The following is a 26,787-nucleotide window of genomic DNA, read 5'->3' on the forward strand; positions in this document are numbered from 1 at the left end:
TAGACATACCCTATGGATTTATATAGCTCTTTTCCATAGATTGACATTCATTTGAATTTTGCCATCCAAAACAAGTGGGAAACTGTAATCCAAAGCAATAATGGGTTGCTATTACAAAAGCTCTTGGAAAAACTTTTCTGTTTACTTCAATTGGTTATTATCAAATAGTATCAGTATCTCCACCACATGGAGAACATTGGCTGACACGTAAACTTTTAGGGCAGAGGCCACCATTTTGTTCTGTACAGAGTGCCTGGTAGAATGGGACACTGATCCTGATTTGGTCTTTCAGGTACTATCACAATATAAATAATAAATAATGGCACTATGTGGGAGAAATGCTGAGAAAGACCTGCAGCACTTCATGTTTCCTAAACTCTTCCTTGTTGGGGGAAAATTATCTTGTCATGATCAATCTTGCCCCCAGGAAGTTTAGGTATGAATTTGAAAGCTAATACAAAGGCATGCAAGAACAAAATAAATTGGCTGGAATGTAATATACCACCAAATGCTCAAACTAGATTGCATTAGAGGAGATTTAAAAGGAAAAAAATGTGCATCTCTTGAAGAGACTTGAAAAACTGTCAGTGCTAGCAGTAAGCCAGTATTTCCATTTCTTGAGCTCAAGGGAGTGTTAAATAACAAGCAATTATTTCAAGCATAAAGTAAATGTAAATGATGGCATTCAAAAACCTGTGAAAAGATACTGTTAAAACTGATTTGGTATATTTTAGAATACTGCAGTTCTTAGTTCTAGCTTCAAATCAACAAGATGATTTACCTCCTGGAGGCAGATCACATAAGTGAGTATTCATCAAAAAGTAAGAAAGGTGGTGTGTCTTGACAAAACAAACTTGTGTGTATTCCAAGTGACAAATGTAATAGTAAATGAAATATTAATCCTCTCTAATGAGTTTAATGTGGCATTGACAAACAATTCAAGCTTAAAACTTAGATTTTAATTAATCTGTTTTTTAAAAAGAAAACATAAGATGAAATGCTTGAATTACAGGTTTTTAATACACCAGTGTAAATGGCTTTTCAGAGTTAAACTTTACCGTGTTATGTTGGAAATTCAAACACAACATAGTTTTTACATGTGCATAAACCAAAAAAATAATAACCAGTCCTATTGATTGTGATGCTTCCAACAAAATGTGAATTGAATGATATGGCATAAATTAAATTTCATAAATCTTTCAGTTTTAATAATAAGGTGTGTTATCTGCAGATTACACATATATAATGAGATGTGTGTTTTTGTAAATAAATGCATCATGTTAAAATTATAATTTCCTTATCATTAGCGGAGTCAGTAGAGCACAGAGGTTGTCACTCAGACTGAGGCCTTTTTTTTGCTAGGCACTCACAGTCCAAGCTCTGCAGAGTTTATAGTCAAAATAAACAAGGCAGACATTAGGTGAGTGGGGAAACAGGAGTACTGAAATTATTTACGCAAGATTATATAAGAGATCAGTGTCAAAGGTGGGCCCAATACAGACTCCTGGCCAGAGGACCACACTGCCTCTCCAATGTATGGATTATTTTAATGCTTTAATGCAATGTCATGTAATTTCCTCTAATGCACTTGAAACTGAGTTAGATGTCTAGTTAGAAAATATTACTGCCTATATTTTGCATACATACTGGTTACTAATGTAAGGGAACTTCATTACATGAGACTGTTGGCCATTAAGACTTTTTCCCCCTTTAATGGTCATTTCCTTAACAATGATGCTCAATAATATGAACTTTTAAAATCTCTAAACAGTGTATACCAAAGTCTGATTCAAAGCCCATTGAAGTCAATGGTTTATTGTCTTCAGTGGGTTTTGGATGAAGATGCCACTGGGTAATAAGAGGAGAAAATAAGTAAATTAGGATTGAGGGAAGTTTAAAAATTCCAGGAAAGAAGGATAAATAGATGAACGAACTTCTGATGTAGAAAAGCCAACTCAAATAAGAACTTGAAGATATAATCAGAATATCTATATAAATTAGTAATACCTTATTATTCATATTACTGAAGCATTTATGTGGTGAAGCCGCAAAACTTGAGAAACAGAAGGCACTTGCAGAAACACTTTTTAAAACTTACGAAGGTGCTTGGCACAGCAAAGAATGCAGCATGAAAATGTGTACCTGGTTTGTAAACCCCAACTATATCTGTGTGTGGTGGGGACCATCTACATGTGGACCTACAGTATCCCAGGCTGAAAAAGGATGAGCCAAGTTACATCTGCTACACTGTCTACCACATCCCAACTCTAGACTCCACAGAGGGTAGTCTGGGTCCCAGGTCCATAATGGGATGGGAGTGGAAAAATTTGAAATAACTAATCTGAAATTACTACAGTTATCTTAGAACTGTATCAGAGCAATTGACATGAAAATTAATTTAGTTCTGTAAAGCTCTCCTTTCCCCTGGAAATGGAAACTTCCAGAAGGTGTTTTAGGAAGAAGTAATTTCTGAAGAATGCTGAAGAAGATTTTCTCATCAAGACTTTTCCTTCCCATTCTCCACACAGAAAAGGCCATGAATGGTCCATATACAAACTTGATAGAACTAAAGGAAGCCAAGACTATACCTAAGGACAGCCTACTGGTTTGGCCTCCAGCATTTTTTGCAACTCCCTGAGTGCATGACTGTCGTTGCCTTCAGGTGGGGTAGACCTTTCCAATAAAACTTCATGGAGCTAATGTGATGTGAGCCCAGTGATGTGAATGAGCTCGTGAACCTCCAGATAGCTCCATGAAGTTTTATTGGAAAGGCCTACCCCACCTGAAGGCAACTCCTCATTTTTTGAGGAGTAACGTTAGTTCGAACCAAGGGGTTTAGTTCAAACAAATACATCCCGGTGCACACTTTCATTTCGAAACAGCTGTTGAGCAGAGTAATGCACCAGCAAGATCATGCTAATGAAGCGCGGGATACTTAAATCCCTGCTTCATTAGCAATTTTGGTTGCCTACATTTGCATCCCTAGTTCGAACTAGGGAGCAAATGTAGACGTACTTTAGGTGGTGCTCAGAAATGAATACTACAATTCTGCTGAGGTCTCATCAGAGCTAAGGAGAACAGGTACCTCTTGGGTCTTATATATGTAACCAGGGGCTGAACTGCTGCTTGCTATCAGCCAGCTAAAAGGCGGGGGTGGGTGAGCCCACTACAATTATTTAGCTCTGCAAGGTAATTAACTGTTAACTGTTGATATGTAAATACAGCTCAGGAGAAAATACGAGGTATAGCTATGTAAATCCCATTCAGCCAGGGCTGATGAAGGGTCAGTGTTGGAATGGAATGTGGAGAACTGTAAATAATTTGGGACTGTAGTGGGGGTCACTAATCATGCTACCCCTAAATGTGGGATCTGTAAAACATGCCACCGGTGCTTGCAGGAATTACACCACCATCATGGTAAGAGGTCTCTGAGGAACAAGCCTCCTCGCCTTCCAGAGTTGAGTGAACTGAGCTGGGAGGAAGGGTTAAAGGGCTTGAGTCAGCCTGCTTCACACCTGCCAGGTGTGATCAATAAGACTGACCCAACCTGCCCCTTTCCCCCTTTGTTTTAAGGACAGAGCAAAAGCAGACTCCCTGAGGAGTCTTTTATTTTGCTAGTCCAGTGGAAGCTGGATTCCTTTACTAGTCCAACTGGTGGCTAAAGAGTTAAAATCACTGAGAGCTGAAATCACTGGTTTGGCTGAGAGCCAGACCCACTGCAGCCAGTGAAGCGGCGGTGGCCAGCAGAGTGGCCGATGGGAATCACTGGTTGGTGGCGTAACATGGCCAGTAGGAACGGCAGCAGGCGAGGAGCGGCGACTAGCAGTGTGGCATGGAGTGGTGGCAGGTGAGAAGCAACGACCAGCAGCATAGCACGGAACGGCGACCGGCAGCGGCAGCAGGCGAGGAGCGGTGACAGGCGACCAATGGGGCGTCCGGTGACATGGGACGAGACAGCTGGTGGAACATGGCGGAGTGTTGTAAGGTACCCCCTATCTATCCCCCCACCTCCATTTCTACCCAGGTTGGAAGGTGAACCACCCTGTGGGTGATCTTTGGGACTCTGGGTGGACAGACCAGGGACAGAGACTTTTGGGGTGTCGGACTCTTTGGACTTTAGGTGATTCTTGACTGGGGGGGGGGGTAGGGCTTAGCTCATGTTTGGATTATGAACTCTGTTTGTGGTATTTTCCCCAAGTTAATGCCATATAACTTCTCTCTCTGTATTATATGCATTAAATGTTTCTTTCCTATACTCAGACTCAGTGATTGTGAGTGGGGAAGTATTGCCTCTCAGAGGCACCTAGGGGTGTGTGAATTTCACAGAATTACTGGGTATGGGCTCGAGCCAGTTCTGTGTGAAATGGACCCCAAGATATTTAATCCACCCAGGTTACTGCCAGGCCTACCCAGCAGAAGGGTGACATATACAACACTTTTTAAAATATTTTTCAGAATGATATTAGCTGTTTTCTCAGCTACATCACTTTATCGATTCATTAATGTTGTGATCCATTATGACTTAAAGGTCCTTTTAAGTAGCACTATTACCTCACCAATGATTTCTTATTTTGTACTTGTGCATTTGATTTTTTTACCTTTCTCAGTGAAACACTGCACTTGTACTTGTTGAACTTCTTCTTGTTAATTTCAACCAGTTCTCCAATGTCAATCATTTCGTACTTTAATCCTATTACCCAAATCCTGTCTGCAAACCCTCAACATTTGGTGCCATCTGCAAATTTTATAATACTCTCCACTCCTTTAACAACATAAAAAATGAGCATAAACAACGAGAAGTCCTGTGGCACATTATAGACTAAGAGATTTATTGGAGCATAAACTTTTGTGGGTAAAGACCCACTTCATCAGATGCATGTGAAGTCTTTGCCCATGAAAGCTTATGCTCCAATAAATCTCTTAGACTGCGTCTACACTGGCATGATTTTGCGCAAATACTTTTAATGGAAGAGTTTTTCCGTTAAAAGTGTTTGCGCAAGAGAGTGTCTATACTGGCATGTTGCTTTGTGCAAAAGATTTGCTTTTGCGCAAATGCATTCATGCCAGTGTAGACGCTCTCTTGCGCAAGAAAGCTCCGATGGCCATTTTAGCCATTTGGCTTTCTTGCACAAGAAATTGATGTTACTTGTCTCCACTGGCCTCTTGCGCAAGAACACTTGCGCAAGATGACTTATCCCTGAGCGGGAGCATCAAAGTATTTGCGCAAGAAGCACTGATTTTGTACATTAGAACATCAGTGTTATTGCGCAAATATTCGCGGCCAGTATAGACAGGTGGCAAGATTTTGCACAAAAGCGGCCACTTTTGCGCAAAATCTTGCCAATGTAGACACAGCTCACATCTTTAAGATGCCATAGGACTTCCCATTGTTTATGCAGATTCAGAATAACATGGCTATCCCACTGATACTTGTCACCATACAAAGCAGTAAATAATGAGATTATTAGTACCAGACCCAGGACTGAAGCCTCTGAAACCTCTCTGGATATTCCCTATCAAGGTGCTGACAGCTACCTTTAAGTATGGTCTTCAAACTTCTTGTACACCCACCTTATATAAATTTTCTAGTTTGTTTAAGGCTGTCATGTAAGACTATCAAAAGTCTTGCTAAAATCAAGGGATACAGCTAGACAGGCATGATTTTCCACAAATGCTTTTAAAGGAAAAGTTTTTCCATTAAAAGCATTTGTGGAAAAGATTGTCTAGATTGTCATGGATGCTTTTCCGCAAAAGCACTTTTTGCAGAAAAGCGTCCGTGCCAATCTAGATGTGGTTTTGCGTAAGAAAGCCCCGATCGCCATTTTCACCATCGGGGCTTTTTTGCTCAAAACAGTTTTTAGCTGTCTACACTGGCCCTCTTGTGCAAAAACATTTCTGGAAAAGGGCTTTTGCCCGAACGGGAACATCAAAGCATTTGCACAAGAAGCACTGATTTCAGACAGTAGAACATCAGTGCTTTTGCACAAAATCAAGCTGCCAGTATAGACAGCTGGCACGTTTTTGCGCAAAAGCAGTAGCTTTTGCGGAAAAACTTGCCAGTCTAGATGCAGCCAAGATGTATCATATCTGCTCCTTTCCTATCCCTTAGGCAGGAAACTATCAAAAAAAAGAAGTATGTTAGTTTGGTATGCTTTATTTTTTTTAAACAAACAAACAAACAAACTCATGCTGGCTATTTGTTATACCCTATTATCTACTAGGTGTTTACAAATTTATTGTTTAATAACTTGTTCCATTATTTTTCCAGGTATGAAAGTTATGGGGATAGGTCAATAATTATCTGGATCCTTTTAAAAGATAAGTCTTATGTTTGCCCTTTATAGTCTTCTGGGAGCTAATGTGTCTTCCGGGGCACAGATAATTGCTATTTCTGAGAGTGCTTTTGCTACTTCTCTAAAAATCCTAGGATGAATTTCAGCAGATACTGTTGACTTGAATACATTTAACTTAAATATTCTTTAAATGTATCTTTTATGTTTTGATTTGTGTTCCTTCCCCCATGTTGTTAATTTTTCCTTGTTGAACATTTGGTCACCATTAAACTTTCTAACACCTCAGCCTGCCTGATACCATCAGCTATTAGCTCATCTTTCCAGCTAAATAGACGTCCTACACTTCTCTTTTTTCATTTCTTAATGCATTCAAACAACCGTTTCTTGTTATTTCTATGATTTCCTATTTTTTTCCTATGAATACTGGAATAGATTGCAGTTTCATTTAACTATGAGAAACTACCACCTCTCCTGAATTCAGCTGACTATTGTTCCTAATCAACTGAAACCCATTGTCCCTCCCTGCTCCCCCTCTCCAAATTTTTTGGCTAAATAAAGTTGAAAAAGGCTTGTTTTGAGCCAAAGAAAATGTTTCACTACATTTTGATCTGGGAGATCTTTAACAATTGTTTGTTTCAGTAAGATAAAGTTAGATGAACAAAGGCCAATCTTGAAACTAAGGATGAAGTGATAGTAACTCCCTGACCTTGGGGCAGAATAAAAATGATATTATAGCCTGGTGCCTAGGGCACTCAAATGAGGGAAAGAGAGAGTACCCAGGTTCAAGTTCCTGCTCTAATGAATATTTGGTTATTTTTACTAAATTCAACATTTTCATCGAGAGAGTGAATACACCCCACTTTTCAATAGCCTGATGGTTAGGACTTTTACCTGGGATAGAAGAGGGCTGTGTTGAAGTCCCTGTGTCAGAGCAGAGGTTCAGATCTAGTTCCCCTATATGAGTGCTTTAACCACTGAGCTATTGCATAAGGGAAGCCCTCATTACCCTCTCTATGTATCTTGAACTAAGTCTATGTCCCTTAAGACTCTCACCCACAAACTCTGAATGTTTTGACATTTCCACACACATTTTCTTCAACCAAAATAACTCAGTGGGGGTACATCTACACAAGCTCATTAGTTCGAGCTAGGTAGGGTAAGTAGGGCAAGCAGAGTTGCAAATATTTAAATATCCCAGGCTTCATTTGCATGTTCCCGGGCACCACCATTTTTAAATCCCCCTTAGTCCGAACTCCATGCCCACAGCTACACACGGCATGGAGTAGGTAGTTCGAATTAAAAATCCTAATTCGAACTACCATTACTCCTCATGGAATCCATGACCATGACCGCGTAGCTGCGGGCATGGAGTTTAGACTAAGGGGGATTTAAAAATGGCGGTTCCTGGGAACATGCAAATGAAGCCTGGGATATTTAAATCTTTGGCTTCATTTGCAACTCCGCTTGCCCTAATTACCCTACCTAGCTCGAACTAACCAGCTAGTGTAGAAGTACCCTGGAATTGTCATAAATGTCATGAACTTTTACAAGAAATGGTGGGTGACATTTCTTACCTCCTATGTCAAAATCCGTGGCATGAATCCTATTAACCATATTTAGTCACTGATTCGCCTGACAAAAGTTGTAGCTAAAAACAAGTGATATTTCATAATATATAATATTTCAAGTTCCACTTTTTGGTGTGACATACTCCTCTTCTCTTCTGTGTTAGCAATTAAATTCTGGATATGCATGAATCTTGATAGCACAAGTCAATGCAGAACAGCTAGACAATAGGAACAAGAGAGTATAAGCTCTTTTAATTTAACCCTTAAAATAACATTATATCATAGTCAGTGCCTGAAAATCCTCAGAGAGTTGTTTTGTTAAGTTATATGTTGTGGATTTTTTTTCTTAATCTGAAATAAAGATCAGCAAACATATATTTTATTCTCCGCGTGGAGACAAACATAAATATCTCTGGCAGTGACAATGAAATTTTGAGACAAAGTGTTTGGAGAAAATAAGGAAGCTATAGAGACTTCATGCTTAGAAAAATAAAAAATACAAATGGTAATATAGCCATTTTTGGAAATAGGGAAGATATCCAGCTCAATAAAATGGTGAGATAATTAGAAGCCTATATTTAGATGTTGAACATCGTATTTTTATGCAAATGTAGTGAAGGCAGTGCCAGGAAAAGCGTTATTTGCAGTGTTAAAAGATTCCAGTTATTACACAAACTGGATGGAGAATAATGATCAATGGAGATGCTCACACAGTAATGTGCCATAACCAGACTTCGTAGATGAAAGACATATTTCAAATATTAAACCATTTTGGCATATAAATACTACTTATTCTAAATAAAATAACTTTTCCTCTACCTGTACTTCTGGCAGACTTTTAGGTTTCTGAGCATCAGGGTCAAGAAAAATCTTAACCTGAAATAAACTGTGAATAGAAATTAAAAGCTGAAGTCCACAAAGAACAAACACTTTTCTACAGTTTCTGAAGGGACTTCCTCAAAGTTCCAATGGAGCAGGGGATGAAAGTTCTGGTCAAAGTTAAACACAGCAATATAAAAATAACTTAAGCAACATTGGTCCTGTAGCACCTGAAAGACTAACCGAAAACATATATAGGTAGTATCGTGTGCTTTTGTGGTCAAAACCCACTTCTTCAGACAGCAATATAGTTCACCACTACAGAGGATATTAACTAAAGAGGTGGGTATACATTTTCTAGTCCTTGAGATAGCATATCAGCTGGAACACTCCTTTTAAAATGAGTTGTGAAGCAGAGGCTAAGGAAAAAAGGGACCTATACCACTGAAGTGCAAGGAAAAATGGACCACATGGATGTCATTGCCTAAAAAGTCTAGCTACCAGACTGGCCATTGGACTACAGGGAAACATGACTCAAATTCTGCCTTCCCATGAAAATGCAACTTTTAATGCCACAATGGTCAAAGGTGTGAAATTAATGGGATTCCAATCCTCCATATGGGGTTAATTTGAAGAAAAGCCCTTGTGAATTTAAGAATGGGAATGATACAAGGGAGGCAAATGCACTAAAGGACCACTGTAATCGAATCAGATAATCTAATATATTGATAAAGAAGGTAACTGCAGATCCCTGTAAATTATAGTCACCTCCTTACTAATACTGTTGATCCTGACTCAAGCAAATCTGCCTTCTGGCAGTCAAGGGATACCTTGATTAGGGTACCTGGAACTATGAGCTGGATTAGGTGGGGAATTAAAAACAAAATATAAATTTACATTTAATAAATAATATAAGATGAAATGTTACAGAGACAAAATGTGTGTGTTTGAAGATATCATTCCTAAACTTCCAAGAGTTTTTTCTCGGACCTTCTACTTTTCAGGAACCCATCAAAAGTGGAGAATTGTAAAAGCAAGCTGTGGAGTTCATTGAAGCCTTTTTGATTGATCCAATGGGAAGTAGTGTAGACCCTGAGTGGTCTGCACTAACTATTTGATTAAGGGTTCTCATCAACAAAAATCCAGAGTTATGCGACTATTCCTTGGAAACACCAGAGACTTGCAAAGGTCAAGACTAAAGAACAAATGATGTCTTGTCTAATTTTATTCCCTAGGTAGGTTTTTACATTAAATCCATCAGCATGACTTGTGGGTGTCTCAGTCTGAGCCTACATCTGCATTTTGCAACCTTTCCAGCAGTGGAACTACCTGAAGAGCACACCACATCCACACGGGTATGTCTTGGATGTGTCAATGGAAAACTCTAGCAAAGGCAAGGCAGCAGGGAAAGGAAAGGATTCTGCATCTTGCTGATGTCCGAGCCTTTCACTGTAGTGAAGAGAGACTTAGACAGGCGGAGAGAAGTAGGGAAAGACTTATATCCCATGCCTATGCCTTCCCTCAGCTGTCTAGCTCCCTTCTGGGGAAAGACTGCAGCAGCAGTGAAGCAGTGAAACAGCATGCTGCTAAAATAACAATATTTTTTACTGTTAAATTCATTTCAACCCCTTAAGGTGGAGGCTTTACATCAAAGCTACCAATTGCAATATATTCAAAGATTGTTATTGGCTTTCCTGGGCAAGTTTCCCCTCTCCTCCCCCATCTCCCAGAAATGATAAAGCTGCTTTATTTGGTAAAAATGGAGAACATTGGCACTTTGCAACGTACTGACATGACATGTTTTCATATTTGATATTCTTAACTGTAAATATATCTCACAAGTAATTATAACAGCTTTCTATATTTCCCATTGAAAGTTGCTGACCAGATCCATTTCACACTGAAGGTTGTGCACCATTAGCAGCAGATTGCCTGTAGTTTGTACTACTTGATGGTTGATACAAATTTCTGTGACTTCATAATGCTTCACCACATGTAAGTTTTTGGATACAAAATGTAACATCTAGCTTGCTTGATAGACTGTTAAAATTTATAGTTGTCATACATGTAATATTAACCTTTGAAATACTCTAGAAAGCAGCTTTCTAATTCAGTGAAAGTTACACACAGGTCAGTATTAGTGTTCAAGATGACAATACACAACTTCACAGTGGGCTTCAAACAAGGTGATCACTAAAAAAAAAGGGTAATTTTTATTCTGACATATTTAGTACAAGTCTACATACTTCCACAAAATAAAGAATGGTGGTAGTGGTAATTCTATCAAACTTTACCTCTCCAAGGGAGTTATAATATATAAAGACATAGGCTACAGCTAGACTGCAGGTTTTTTTCAGAAAAAGTTATGCAAATTGTGACCCGCAATTTACATATCTTTTTCCGCTTCTTTTTTCGGAAGAGGCTTTTCTGAAATTTGTCCCGTCTACATGGGGCCACATTTCAGAAAAATCTCCTCTTTCACTGAGAGGAATGCAGGGATGCTGAAAGAACACACCCGCTTTTTTGGAAACTGTTCCGAAAAAGCAGACGCGTTCCCTGGACCTGGCAGAGTATTTCCAGGATATTTTTGGTATCCTGGAAAAACTCTGCAGTCTAGACATAGCCATTGGGTATTCTTCTTCTTTGCCCTTGGCTCCTATGGGAGCATAGGCCATCAACAATTTCTTTCCAAGCCTCTCTGTCTTGTGCCACCTTTTCTAATTCTCTCCAGCTTTTGCCCGTTTTCCTCACATTCACATCCAGGTCTCTTCTCCAACTGTTCTTTGGCCTTCCTCTTCCCCTTTTTCCCTGTGGGTTCCAGGATAGGGATTGTCTGATAATGCTAGGTTGTGGCTTCCTCAATGTATGGCCAATCCATTGCCATCTTCTTCTCAAAATCTCTTGCTCTACTGGGCATTGCCCTGCTCTTTCCCATAAGCTAATGTTTGTAACCTTGTCAGATCACTTCAGGCCAATGATCTTATGCAAGCATTTATTAATAAAAGTCTGCAATCTTTTGATGTTTGTCCTTGTTATTCACCATGATTCTAAGCCATATAGAAGTACTGATTTTACATTTGAGCTGAAGATCCTTATTTTGGTCTGTAGCTTGATCTCTCTTGCATTCCATATTTTCCTCAAAATAATAAAAGAACCTCTTGCCTTCTGTATTCTGGTCTTAATATCTTTTTCAGTACCTCCCACTTTATTTACAATACTACCTACATAAGTGAAGGTATCAAATTCCTCCAATGTCATTCCTCTCAGGACAATTGGGCTGCTGTTATTTACTGCATTCACTTTCATGGTCTTGGTCTTCCCCTCGTGGATCTTTAGTCTCATCTGCAGTGAAATCTTGTCCAGCCTCACTATTTTATTTTGCATTTGAAGTTGATTATGTGACACAAGAGCTAGGTCAAAAGCCACCTGTGCTAGACAGATTTCTGTGGTACTGGCAGCAGAAGCTAGGACAGATGATTTGCATTTCTGGCCACTAAATGGGTATGTCTACACTGCCACCCTAGTTCGAACTAGGGTGGCTAATGTAGTCATTCGAACTTGCAAATGAAGCCCAGGATTTAAATATCCTGGGCTTCATTTGCATGTTCCCGGGTGTCACCATTTTTAAATGCCCAGTAGTTCGAACTACCTGCCCGCGGCTACACTTGGCACGGGCTAGGTAGTTCGAATTAAAGCTCCTAATTTAAACTACCATTACTCCTCCTTCAAAGTTCGAACTAGGATGGCTAGTGTAGACAAACCCAATAAGTTTTCTAGTGTAGCTGGGGTGACACCAGTTCTCTGTCACAAAGGTTGCTTTCCGAAATACCCAATCAAGTCTTAATCTGATCAGAATGCATCTTGTTCATAGTCTTCTATATCCACTAGATCAAGCACATCCTTCAGCAATTGGCCTTGTTACCTTGTTTACTTCAGAAAAAAACCCACAAGCAATTGTAAAAAAAACCAGAAATACTGGAAAGAGCAACCAATCTGAGAGAGGTTAGGCTTCAAAGAGATGATGATGATATGTTTACAAAGAATATCTGCGGAAGACTTGATTGCTAAGGATGCAGTTTATCACTCAGCATGCCTTTTTCCTACTTGAGTAAAATGAATCTTAAAGCAAAACCATCTAGTTACACTGCAACAATACAGATACCTTATGACATTTCATTTTATCAGCTGATAGAAGGAAAGGTTTTTTTTTTCCTGTTCAAGCTGCTGCATAGACATAAAGGCCTACTTTTTTTCAGATGTAGGCACTACAATTTATGCCAGTAGAAAATTACAGGAAAGATTAGAAAAAAACACTGCTCAGTAATTTCATTCCATGGGCAAGGCAAGTCTACCATTGTTTCTACGGATGCAATATGATTAGTTGATGCTATCCAAGTTGCTAATAGTCAGAAACAAGAACTTAAGACATCCAAATATTTTATGGGTGTCCTTCTAATTAGTGAGACCAATCAACTTCTTTTGAATAAACAAGTAGTTTTATGTAATGTCACTTTAGTCCTTTGGTTTGAAATAGCCAAACAAGTAAAGGCCTCTGAATATAATCCAAAGCCAGGTGACTGAACTTTAGCGAGGACAAGTTATTCAGACTCTCAGACTTTAAGGTCCAAAGGGGCCATCCTGATCAACTAAGTTAGGGGTGGGCAAGAGCGTCTCTGTAGGCTGGATTCAGCCCACCAAGTGGGTTGATCTGGCCTGCGGCTGCCTGACTACTCCCCCACACCTAAGCCAATTGAGACCTGGGATGGGGGAGCATATGAAGTCTCCTCCCCCACCAGAGGTGCACAGCACCTAGAGTTAGTCTCCAGCTGTTTTGACATTATAAAACCTTTATAAACCCTTGCAGGGTGGGGGTAGGAGGTGAGAGACTTTACGCACTCCCATGTCCCCAGGCCCTGATTGGCCTGTGGGTGGGGGGAGTGTGCAAAGACTCCTCCCACCCTGCAATGGGCACATGGCTTTTATAAGGAGCTGTCAGCTATTCAGAGCCACTGGAGGTTCTCTCTAGGCACTAGGGGATTGAGGGGAGGCAAAGACTTCATGCACTCCCCACACTGCCAGGCCAATCAGGGTCTGTGGGTGGGGAAGCATGCAAATGTCCTGGCCCCACCCCTTCTGCTTGAGGCCCTGCCCCTTCTGAGGCAGCCCAGGGCCACTTCAAAAATTTGTAAAGTAGCCTCCCGTCTAAAATTATTGCCCACCTCAGCCTAGTTTGATCTCCTTCACATAGCAGCCCACAGAACCCCACCCACTCCTGTGGAAACCTCCCAGGGTCTTTGCCAATCTGACCTTTAGGAAAATTCATTCCCTATCCCAAACATGGTGATCAGTTAAATCAGTAATACACAGCATCCCGGGAAATAATTTTCTTTAGTAAATCAGAGTCCTCCCTCTCTAGTGTCCTATGACTGACGATTGCAGATATTTGCTATTAGCACTAGCAGATTGCTCCACATGCCACTATAGACAGTCTCCTCACACTATTCCTTCCATAAAGTTAACAAGTTCAGTCTTGATGCTAGAAAGGATAAGTCACTGGCCAAACTCCTACCATGTAAGAACAGCTTTGACTTGAAGAACATGTCTGTAGAGCATTTTGACAAAGATGTGGATGTCTTTGGATGTAGGCAGCCAGATGTTGGATTACCACTGCAACATGGAGGGAAAATGTGGATGCTGAATTCCTTCCTGTATTCCTTAAGGGTGTGTCTACACTGCACCTGTAGCTCGAAATAAGAAATGCAATAAGTCTACACAACCCTCATTTAAAAATAAATTGCTATTCTGAAATGTCCCTTACTCCTCATGGAATGAAGTTTACAGGAACGTCGGAATAGCAAGCCTGTTATATTTTGAAATAACAGGCGCGCTCAAAAGATGTGGAATAGCTATAATAGTGCTGCAGTGTAGATGTAGCCTAAGGGTCCAAAAGCATCTGAAGTTATATAAGACCTTATCTGTGTCTCTACCAGTAAGGGTTTCTGCATAGTCAACATTTTCTAGTAAGAACAATGTTCCCTGTACAGAAACACGTATAGGCCTAGGCAATGAAGGATGTGGTAAACCACAGTCTTGACAGATCATAGTTATGATAATCATGTTGAGAAGAAATGTCACCAGCACTAATACTTTTCAATGATACCTATACCAATGTATTTTGTTTTACCCTTAAAAATGGGACTGCAAAGCAACCCAATTTCATCTTGAAATAATACACAGTCATTAAACTAACAGAAATGAATGCAAAATTTCACAGTAATCGCTTAAATATGTTGATGGAGTCTCTGTTTATCCACATGTCTAAAGTAATGGCATCATTTAACATATCCACATCATACCTTATCTTAAAGTAGACACAACAATCTTTCAATCTTCACATCCTTGAGTTATATCCTCAGTCAGCTAAGTCACCCTCAACATCTATGCTGCTATTTATGTGTGCTAGAGGTGCACATAAATATGTAACCTACGCATTACCCCAAAAAATAAAGTGTGCAGTATAGATGTCCTGTGACATATGTATTTCTTTGGCACCATAATCTTTCCTCCTCTTCCCCCATTGAATGTATAAGCACAACATGCTACGTGTTGCCTTAACTTATACCAGTCTAAATTTAAAACAGCCTTTTAAATCAATGTAATTACTCAAAGGTCATGCTGATAGTTGAGAACAGGAATTGTCCCATATAATGGACAATTATAATGGACATATAATGGGCTCTAAAACAGATTGTATCAAGATTCAAGTGAAAAACAAAACCAGTAATGTTCCCATATGGAAGATGCTTTTCAGACACAGCTGGCCATCATATCACAGCTGAGAGAAAGGATAAATATACAAGTATACTATTAATATATTATTTGTATTGCCATGTCCTCAGTATTTTTTATCCTTGCCCAGATTCTGGCTTAAACAATGGTGATCTAATATTTCTACTTTTATACCCAACAATTTTCCTTTCCTGTAAAAGCTATATGTGAATTTTGTGCTGTGAATTGAGGTGAAAGATTTGTAGTAATGGCTAAAGGCATACATTGTGAAAGCAGACTTTTTACAAAGTTCCCACAAATAGCTCTCTTAATATTTTCAGCCCTAACAAATAACTGAAAAATGTCTAGTGAATTAACCCACTACTGTTCCTAATCCCTACTAAATTCTGATGCTAAATAAAAAACAGAAAAAGGCATCACTCAACATGTGTTGAGTGATGCTTTTTTCTTTCTTTTTTTAAATTTAGTATCAACATGCATGACTAATTACATCTGGGCTGTGTCTACACTGGGCCACTTATTCTGGAAAAGCAGCCACTTTTCCGGAATAAGCTGCGAGCTGTCTACACTGGCCGCTTGCTTTTCCGGAAAAGCAATGATGATTTAATGTAAAATCGTCATTGTTTTTCCGGAAAAACTATGCTGCTCCCATTCAGGCAAAAGTCCTTTTCCGGAAAAACTGTTCCGGAAAAGGGCCAGTGTAGACAGAACAGTAGTCTTTTCCGCAAAAAAGCCCAGATCGCGAAAATGACGATCGGGGCTTTTTTGCGGAAAAGCGCGTCTACATCGGCACGGACGCTTTTTCGGAAAAAGTGCTTTTCCGGAAAAGCATCCTGCCAATGTAGACGCGCTTTTCCAGAAATACTTATAACGGAAAAACTGTTCCGTTTTAAGCATTTCCGGAAAAGGGTGCCAGTGTAGACGTAGCCCTTCAGTATGTTTGTTATACATTACTTCTCCTCTGAACAGCAAATGTAATCCACACACCTTCTGGGTGTAGCGTACTGTCCCATCTAATGGCACTGAGACCACTTACAAAAAGAATAATGAGTCTCCTCTACACCCTTAGGGTATGGCTATACAACAGTGTTATTTCAGAATAATATCAGTTATTCTGAAATAACACAGTATTCGTCCACACTACAAGCAGTTATTTCAATATAATGTTAAAATAGTGTCAAGCTGGAGGACTTCTTACACTGACTCCTGTAACCCTTATTTTATGAAGAGTAAGGGAAGCCGGAGGAAGAGTGCTCTACCTTGGGCTTCCAGTTATGAAGACAGCCTTGGACTTCCAGTTGTGTCAGAAGCCGAATTAAGCTATTTCAGTTTAAGCTATGCAATTGATGTAGCTCAAGTTGCTTCACTTATTTCAGCTGTAGCCCTGCTGTGTAAACATGCCCTTAGCTAACAGCCAGTTGCCTTTGAGCTCATGAAGTGGAAGCTCATACACTAAGGCTGTGTCTACACTGGCACCCTTTTCCGTAAAAGGGATGCTAACGGAGACCAGTCGGAATTGCAAATGCCACGGGAGATTTAAATATCCCCCGCGGCATTTGCATGAACATGGCTGCCGCTTTTTTCCGGCTCGGGGTTTTGCTGGAGAAAAGCGCCAGTCTAGACGGGATCTTGCGGAAAATAAGCCCTTTTCCTTTCAAGTAGGAATAAGGGATCTTCCGGAAAAGGGCTTATTTTCCGCAAGATCTCGTCTAGACTGGCGCTTTTCTCCGGCAAAACCCCGAGCCAGAAAAAAGCGGCAGCCGTGTTCATGCAAATGCTGTGGGGGATATTTAAATCCCCGCGGCATTTGCAATTCCGACTGGTCTCGTTAGCATCCCTTTTCCGGAAAGGGGTGCCAATGTTGACACAGCCTAAGCTTCAGAGATTCCAGATTCAATTCCATCTTCGGACAACTGGGATCTGTTGGCATTACAGAAACATTTTTTTTTATCAATCAGGGATTTCAGTTATGGGTAGTTAGTGCATCTGGTAAAAACATGGGAAAATATGAAAGGTGCATCCATTTTTCCATTTTTTTCTCCATATTTTATCAATTTCAAATTTGATGAATTTCTCCTGCTTCTAGTATTCACCTTCCCCTATCATTAATGACAGGTGAACAATGCTGAACCATGCAATGAAAATAGCATTGATGGAGGACCCAATAAATAGGGTATAGTTTAAGTCACAGCTAGTTTTCTCTCAGTGAAGTGCAAACACCAACATAGCAAGCGCATGGCTATGCCAGTCAAGTTAGTTTCTATAGAAAAGAAAGGCATATTTGAATGGTACCTGTATTCTGGAGATCTTGGTGATGATGTTGACTCACTATCTCCCCAACAACCTAATATACACAATTAGGAGAAGCAACAAGGCAGACTCCATGTAACAAGTAATATGACCACATTGTCATCTCAGCAAGGAAAGAGTGACTCCATCCATCTTTCAAGGAACCCTAAATCTGTCATAACACATTCTGATCAATGTTAACAAAGGCACCTGATAAATATGGATATCTTTGTATCCAAGGCCAAGGGATGTTCAAGGCTAAAATCAGAGGGGATGGGCTAGTTGGACCTTTTTTTACTCAGGGTATGTCTACACTACAAAGTTAGTTAGAACTAACAGACGTTAATTCAAACTAACTTTCATAGGCACTACACTAGCGCTCCGTTAGTTTGAATTTAATACGAACTAACGGAGTGCTTAGTTCGAACTAGGTAATCCTCATTCCACGAGGATTAAGCCTAGTTCGAATTTACTAGTTCGAATTAAGGGCTGTGTAGCCACTTAATTCGAACTAGTGGGAGGCTAGCCCTCCCCAGGTTTCCCTGGTGGTCACTCTGGCCAACACCAGGGAAACTCGTCTGCTCCCCTCCCGGCCCCGGACCCCTTAAAGGGGCACGGGCTGGCTACGGTGCCCGTGCCAGGTGCAAGCCTGCCAGCACCCAGCCAGCAGACCCTGAACCTGGCACGGATCAAGCCACCCACCCGATGCCCCCCAGCCCTCCCCCTCTTCCCGGGACCAGGCTGGCGGCTCCCGGGAGCTTGCCCAGGACCGCAAGAGGTGGGCACCCACCTGGGCTAGTGCGGACATCGTGGACCTCGTCCACGATCTCTGCACTAGGCACAGGAAGGTGGCCGGTTAGGGCAGGAGAGCTGCCAGCCTGGCCACCCAGGAGCAGGAGTGCATGAAAATCAAGGTGGTCCACTGAGACCCCAGACCTTGAGCCCTGAATTTACAATGGCCGTCCTGGGTCAGACCAAAGATCCATTTAGCCCGGTAGCCTGTCTGCCGACAGTGGCCAACCCTAAGGACCCTGGAGGGGATGGACCAAAGACAGAGACCAAGCCATTTGTCTCATGCTATCCCTCTCCAGCCTTCCACAAACCTTGGGCAGGGACACCACTCCTACCCCCTGGCTAAAACCACTCCATGGACCCAACCTCCATGACTTGATCTCACTTCCCTTTAAACTCTGTTCTAGTTCTAGCCTTCACAGCCTCCTGCAGCAAGGAGTTCCACAGGTTGACTCTTTGCTTTGTGAAGAACAACTTTCTGTTACTAGTTTGAAGCCTGTTACCCATTCCTTTCCTTTGGTGTCCTCTAGTCCTTCTTTATGGGAACTAATGAAGAACTTTTCTGTATGCACTCTCTCCGCCCAACTCCTGCTTTTAGAGACCTCTATCCTATGCCCCCTCCGTCTCCTCTTTTCTAAGCTGAAAAGTCCCAGTCTCTTTAGCCTCTCTTCATATGGGACCTGTTCCCAACCCCTGATCATTTTAGTTGCCCTCCCCTCTCCCAGCCTCTCTCTTCCCCTCTCCCACCTCCTTTTCCCAGTCTCCCCCAGTTTTGTTCAATAAAGACAGATTCCATTTTTGAACACAATTGACCTTTATTTTGTACATCAAGAAAAGGGGCTAGGGAAGGGTGAGGGAGGAATGGGGTACGAGCCCCCGATGGGGAGGATTGGGGTGGCTCTGCGGGCTTTTGGGGTGGAAGCTGTCCTGCAGCCCCCCAATTGTCCCCTCGCCCCAGATGGCAACCTGCGGCAAGTGCAGCTGGGATGATGGCCGAGTGCTGTGATGTGCCCAGTGTGGGTACTCCGGGCAATCCAAGCCAGGACTGCTTTGCCAGTGGGGCACCCCTGAGAACTGTCTGTCCGGGGTGGGGGTCGGGACCCTTTAAGCACAGCCCTCGGCTAGCCTGAGACAGCATCTCCACGCTCTAAGTCCTCCTCTGATGCCCTGCCGCCACTGCTTCCGACCATCCTTAAGCCCTGTTCAGGGTCCACTTAATGTGGACATGCTAGTTCGAATTAGCAAAACGCTAATTCGAACTAGTTTTTTAGTCTGGAACCATTAGTTCGAATTAGCTTAGTTCGAATTAACTAATTCGAACTAAGTTAGGTCGAATTAACGTTGTAGTGTAGACGTACCCTCAGACTCGTTCATAGCATTTATTGTCTATCCACCAATGTCTAACACATTCTATATTGGTTCACACAAACAGCAGGAAGATGGCACTCCTAATCTTTAATGTGTCCATTACACACCAAGGAAAGTTATATCTAGATATACACTGGTAGATCAAGTTTGAACTCTTTACATAGGTTTCAGACACACATCTCTGAACCTGAAACTTGATCTTGATTAATTTCTAACATGCTGCAACACACATGGTATGTTGAGGAGAGAGGAAAAAAGATAATAGAGTTTTCCAAGTTCTTTGTTGGGAAGTTCACCAAGCAATTAGTAGTAAGACTATAAAAAACCACATTTATAACTGCTCACAAAGAGCATCTAACTTCTCTCTGTGTCTCTGGGCAGCCAAAATCAACTGTAAAGATTGCTGGAAGTGATAAGTAGCTCTGTTAATGCTTTTGAATAGAAAAGACTTAAGCCTTCTCAACCTTTCTGATAAGGACAGCAAAGGAATGCCTTTGTAGACATTTAGCCTGCAACCAGCGGACAGACTTGCATTATTATTTTTTATTTCTTAAGGACTGACAGAAACATTCAAAATCTCAGAAAGATTAGCCCATAAAATGAGTGTAAGAAGGGATAACATTGCATATCGATTAAAATACTGTGGAAGGGTATCACCCTTTTGAAAATAAGTCTAGAGAGGGTTACATATATCTTTGCCCTTGGAGATGGTTTCAGGAAAAACACCACTTTCAAAAACACATCTTTCCATAGGCCTGTTCCTAGCAAGACCTTGATATTTGCAGTCAGGCTGTATTAATGTGAAGCTTTCCTGACTACAGCTGTATGATAACACTCTAAAAAATGTGTGGAGGAGAGCTCTCCAGACTACAAGAAGACCTGAGTTAAATAGACTGGACTGTCAGTGAAATTCCACATCCTTTTAGCTCATTAGTGACTAAAGAACCTTTGCACCTCTGATATGAGATATTTGTCTCCAGGAAGTCTCGAACAGGCAAGTCTAAAAAGGAATAAAACTTCAGTAAGAAGAAACAACATAAGAGAGGTATATTCTTGAGTTCTCAGTTTTTCTTTTAACATCTTTTGTTAAAAAATGAAATAATTTCTGATGCCCCTATAAAAACAAATGAAGGAACATAGCTAACTTTATACTCATCAGTAGTCTTCCAAAGTAACGTTGGCTGAAGGAGCTATGAAAAATAATTATGAGTTCCTGTTTGACCTGAAAATGTTAATGTCAAGACACAACTACTGTGAGTCCCAGAAGCTAAATTTGGTGGAGACATATTTCATTTTTGTTTCTCATTACTGATGTGGGGCAAAAAACCCACAAATGACTTTTTAAAGTGTGGCTAAAATTGTGGATTTCCTCATCTGCAATCAAGAGATTATCTATCTATTTATTTATTTATTTTTACTCCTAAAAAGGTCTGGTCAGGAATTTTTTTGGTGGAATGTTACTTGTCAGAAATGCTGATTTGTCAATACCAATTGTTTTTTTTTTTTTTTTTTAAATATAATATGTTAAGCACAACTTTTATTGGTAAGGTTTTCTCATGTCCAGGATGGAATTTCTGATTAGAGAGGAAAAACTCATGAATAATAATCTGGTGATTAGGGTAGTCAGTTGACATGTGGGAGACCTACATGCAAGTTCCTGCTCAGCGTAAAGCACAGCTTTCCGCTGGGCTACAAAGACAGTTTATCTGTGGCCCAGACAGTGAATATTTAACTATCTATACGAAGTGGAGTACTGTAGCTGAAACAGGAGAAAGAAACTACTCTATAGTCAGCTGAGGTGCATTCGACCAGACTCACATCCCTTTTCTGATTCTGGTAGAGAGGATACTTGAAGCAGGGTCTCCCACATCCCTTATGAATATCTTAAAAAGGAATACATTGGATATTCTGGGAGCAGCTGTCATTCGGCTAAGTGGTGGTGGGTTTTTTTGGTTGGTTGGTTTGGGTTTTTTTGGAGATGTGTCAAAGATTTCAAAAAGCCACCTTTTTTTCCCCAGTGTGGAGCAAGTACATATTCTGAACATTTTATGAAGCAGCTATCTTGATTATGGGGCTATACCAACTTCTCTGAAGTTCGTTAGAAGTAATACTGACATTAACAAGTGAAATGTCTATGAGACTATCAGACTAAATGCTTACTTTATTGTACAAAAAGAATCAGGAAGTACTGTGCTTCATAAACTTTGCCATTCATTTGCCATTAATTCCCTGCATAAATACTAACATTTAAATCTTTGAAGCTGCCCATGTGACACTGCCAGGTAGCTATCATCTAGCTGAGAGATGAAACAAGGTCATAATCCCTATTAGATTTAGGGACAAGGATATTTGCTAAATCCTTAGTTTTAATTGATATTTCCCTTGTGATGGGGCATCTGCCCCACACTGGCCCTTTAAGGGGTTAAAACCCAGAAGGCTGGAGCTGTGGAGCCAGCAATTGTAGCCAGTATGAGCCAATTAAGGCCCAGCTAAGGCCCATATAAATAAAGACTCCTGGAGAGGTGGAGGCAGACATATTAGCTGATTTAGAGCCAGGCTGGGGAAAGGCCGGCAGAGCGGGTAAAAGCTCTGGCCAGGCAAGATCCCAGGCTGCAGGGCCTGAAACAAAGCCCTGTGGGGATACTAGGTCTGTGGGGAGGTGGCCAGAATAGACAAAGGCAGTAGATCCACATCCTCTTGCAATGATGAGTGGCTATTTCAGACTGTAGTTTGCCCCAAAGGTAAGGGGCTAGATGAAGACTGGCAGTGGGTCACTGAGGCAAGGTGGACATAGGGGGTTGTGGGTTCCCTGAGGGGCCAGACCCCAGAGTGCAGGGGCAATGTAGTAGATTAGTACCCAGGTGGGAGGATGCCATGTTTTGGGAGGGCTGTGGGTCCTAAAACACAAAGGTAGAAAAATAACCGGTAACAGTGGTCAAGACACCAGTCAGAAAGGTACACTCCAGAACCAAAGAGCTAATTCCCTGAGTGACCAATAGGAGGCGCCTGTGGTGGTGAGCATGTCCTGTTATATCCTCTATACAGCTATTGGTATTTACTGTCATTTATATCTATAATACCGGAGTCTGAACCAAACTGATATCCAACTGAATATCTCCAATCCCAAATTTTGGACTAGCTTTCGAACTAATAAGGTCCAAAAACTGGAAATGAGTTGTATCGGGATCTAATGCCATATCTCGACCTAACAGTTTGCTAAATCATAATCTCAAAATTTTTTGAACCCTACATGGTGGAAAATCCACCGGGTATGAAAAATCATTTTTATGATAACCTTCTTCTGTTTTATCTTGGCAAAGATGAAAGAGATTGAGGAGTTTGCTTTCCCCCTGCTTTCAAAAACATGGAACAGAAAAAGATAATAGAAAACAAGTGTATGAGACAGTCAGTGTGAGGGGACATGAAAGTGAGCCAGGATAACAGATTCCTGTGACAAACTAAAGACTAGAAAATAAAGAAAAATTGCAGCAAGAATAACCCACCACTTCAACCAAGCTTGGTATGAAATACTTATCAGTTATATTAGATAGGACTAAGAGAGTAGTACTGAAAAAAATATTCCAAAAACTTCACATTTAAACTTTTCTTAATTATAATACTGTTTTTGGAATAGCAATAGGGATATTGACTGGGACCCAAAATGTTGTCCTGTTTTCTCCTCTATAAAATTTGAAAATTAAATTTCATTAACTATAAGCATATAATAACAATTATTAAGTTAGTTGCTATTGAATAAAAGTTCTGAACGGACACATTTTTAAGGAGATGATTTAAACCTTGGGTGGATTTACTTTTTTAAATCTCTTGAATACAAGTGGCCAATTTCTTCTGCTTTTACTGACGCTAAGTAGCCCTTACTTCATGCATCGTTCCATTGATTTCAACACGACAACTCAAGAAATAAGTTTCTATTTTATGTAAACTTGATGGAATCCGGCCCATAGTTAATAAATGTTTCAGAAACGTTATTGCTTTTATTATTTTCAGTTATTTACTTCCAAGATGTTTCCTTGCCCTCTAGTCTGGAAGTAGTCTGGTCCGACAACATCTGTGATCTGGCATCATTTTAGTTATACAGAAGTCCTCTTATCATGGGAATGGTCATGTCTCCCATGGTCCCATAAAGTTTGTTTACATCCTGGCTCCTAGTGTTCTGTGCTGTTGTTTAGCTCTAATTTACCCCTAATCGCCTTCTAAGAGCCTGGTAAACAGTGGGGCTGTGTCTAGACTGCATCCCTTTTCCGTAAAAGGGATGCAAATTAGACATATCGCAATTGCAAATGAAGCAGGGATTTAAATCTCCCTCGCTTCATTAGCATAAAAATGGCTGCCGCTTTTTTCCGGCTTGGAGCTTTGCTGGAAAACAGCGCCAGTCTAGACGTGGATCTTTTGGAAAATAAAGCCTTTTCCGAAAGATCCCTTATCCCTCTTAAAATGAGGGATAAGGGATCTTTCGGAAAAGGCTTTATTTTCCGAAAGATCCGCGTCTAGACATGCTTTTTTCCAGCAAAGCTCCGAGCCGGAAAAAAGCGGCAGCCATTTTTATGATAATGAAGCGGGGGAGTTTTAAATCCCCGCTTCATTTGCTATTGCAATATGTCTAATTTGCATCCCTTTTACGAAAAAGGATGCAGTCTAGACACAGACCAGAAGTGTTAGAATGCTGCTAAACAATATTGACTTCCTGTGCTCCAGCATATTCTTTGGTTTGGCAGCTGTCAGGTACCAAGAGTGCCAGACTAGAAAGATTCAACCTGTAGTTTTTTTTATGTATATTCATATTTCAGGGCAAGGGCCAGATTGAAAACCCCTTCCTCAAAATGGGGAAAACTTAATCACAGGAGTAGTCGCACTCCTGTAAGTTGGAATTCTCCTGGTAACTGCTTGTCTGTGGATAAAGGAATCACAATCTCACACAAATTATTTTTCATCTAAATTCTGTGTCATACACAATCAGGTTTTTAGGTTATTCCCAGGAATCATCAGGTGTCTCTTCTCAGAGAAAAATCACTTTTCAGTGGTCTTCACTGCATTGCAGGTGGAGTTCTGGATTAATTAAAAAAATTACATTATTTACTTATCAATTGCTTGCCTCTCTATACAAGGACAGAATGATACTTTTCACTGATCACTTAGACTGAAGTAGGAGGAGAGGAGAAAGTGGGCCAAAGTCTATTCTGAGAATGATATAGTGTTTTTGAAGCCATGTTGGTCCCAGAATATAAGAGCGACAAGGTGAGTGAAGTAATAATTTTATTGGACCAAGTTCTGTTGAGGAAGAGCTCTGTGTAGGCTTGAAAACTTTTGTCTCTCACCAACAGTGAAGAAGTCAAGTAACAGGTGTTAGTTACTTCAGCTTCCTTGTTCCTTTATAGAGAGTTACCTCATTAAACACAGTGGACCCACTCTGGATTTGCACCATTGTAACCATCAGCATGATTTGGCTCAGAGTCTTAACAAACCAGTATTTCTACTTAAATCACTGAATTAACACCAATGTCATGTTTAATTCCCTAGCAAGTCTTAAAACTAAGCATCATGAGACTAATTCATAACCTGCATTATGTTTCTTTTTTGAGTCATTGTATATGAAAGGCTGTACTAGAAATCAGATTTTTGAGTACTGATTGAGTACTGATTGAGTATTGCATTGAGTACTGATGGACAAAGCAATCACCACTCTAACAGGCAGTAAAATAATCTGGTTCATGTTCACTAAAATTCTAAAGGGGAGAAATGGAATTTTCTTTCATAACTGTACTTCAGTTTTAAAAATTTGAAATATGAAACCCACACATAATATCTGCAGATATCAAATAGTAACAACACTTCTAACCAGACATACAGATCATTAAAATAGCTATTAGGAACAAAAGTTCCATTCTCCTTTGAAATCTACATTACCTATAAATAAGGAAAGTAATCTCACTCCCAAACTAAGTCTATAAATCATCTAAAATAATGTTCCAACATTTTAGATTAGGAAGTTATAGCACATATATATTAAGATAAAGAAATAGGAACTGCCCAAAGAAGATGGCCATTTGCACAAGGCCTTATCTTTAACTCACATCCCACTGAAACCTTTTAAAAAAGTGCACAAGCATTGTGATGACTCTCTGCATTGGGATGAATTACATTCTTTGGGTGATATTGTACATAACAATTATAGTCAAATTCAATCCATCTGGGACAAATCACATGCGTGTAAAAATATAAAGCATAAGGACCACTAGATCTTTATTCTGCACTGGCTGTATGTGTTAAATCATTGTCTGCATTAATAAGCAGGAAAAATAACCCAATGCTGACAATAAAGTGTAATTCTCAACTCCCAATAGTATGTTTCTGAGATCTGCCTAATTAAGATGGCAAAAAAGGGATATTAAAAGAAAACACTACTCTTAGTAGCTTGTGCATACCTTCATATACTCATCCCTCTTCTTCCTTGTGTATGCTGCTGATCAGAGCATACCTTTGTGTTTTCATTATTAGGCAACAAAATATATAGGTGAATAAAGAACAGTTCTTAACAATCAGCTATTGTTTTATAGTGATAGAGATGCAGCCATGTTAGTCTGGTCTAGCGGAAACAAAAGACAGAACTATGTTGCACTTTAAAGACTAACAAGATGGTTTATTAGGTGATGAGCTTTCGTGGGCCAGACCCACTTCCTCAGATCTGTATGTGGAAGAAAATTGGCACAACCATATATACAATTAAAGTGATACAATAAAAAAAAATGAACTCATGTGAAATTGACAAATCAAATTTTAGAACAGAGTGAGGGTGAGGGGGGAAGGTTAGTGTCTGTGAGGTAATGACATTAGGGGTGATAATTGGGGAA

Source organism: Pelodiscus sinensis, chromosome 1 (assembly GCF_052426305.1).
Source record: "Pelodiscus sinensis isolate ZL-2025 chromosome 1, ASM5242630v1, whole genome shotgun sequence".
In the NCBI taxonomy this organism is placed as follows: Eukaryota; Metazoa; Chordata; order Testudines; family Trionychidae; genus Pelodiscus; species Pelodiscus sinensis.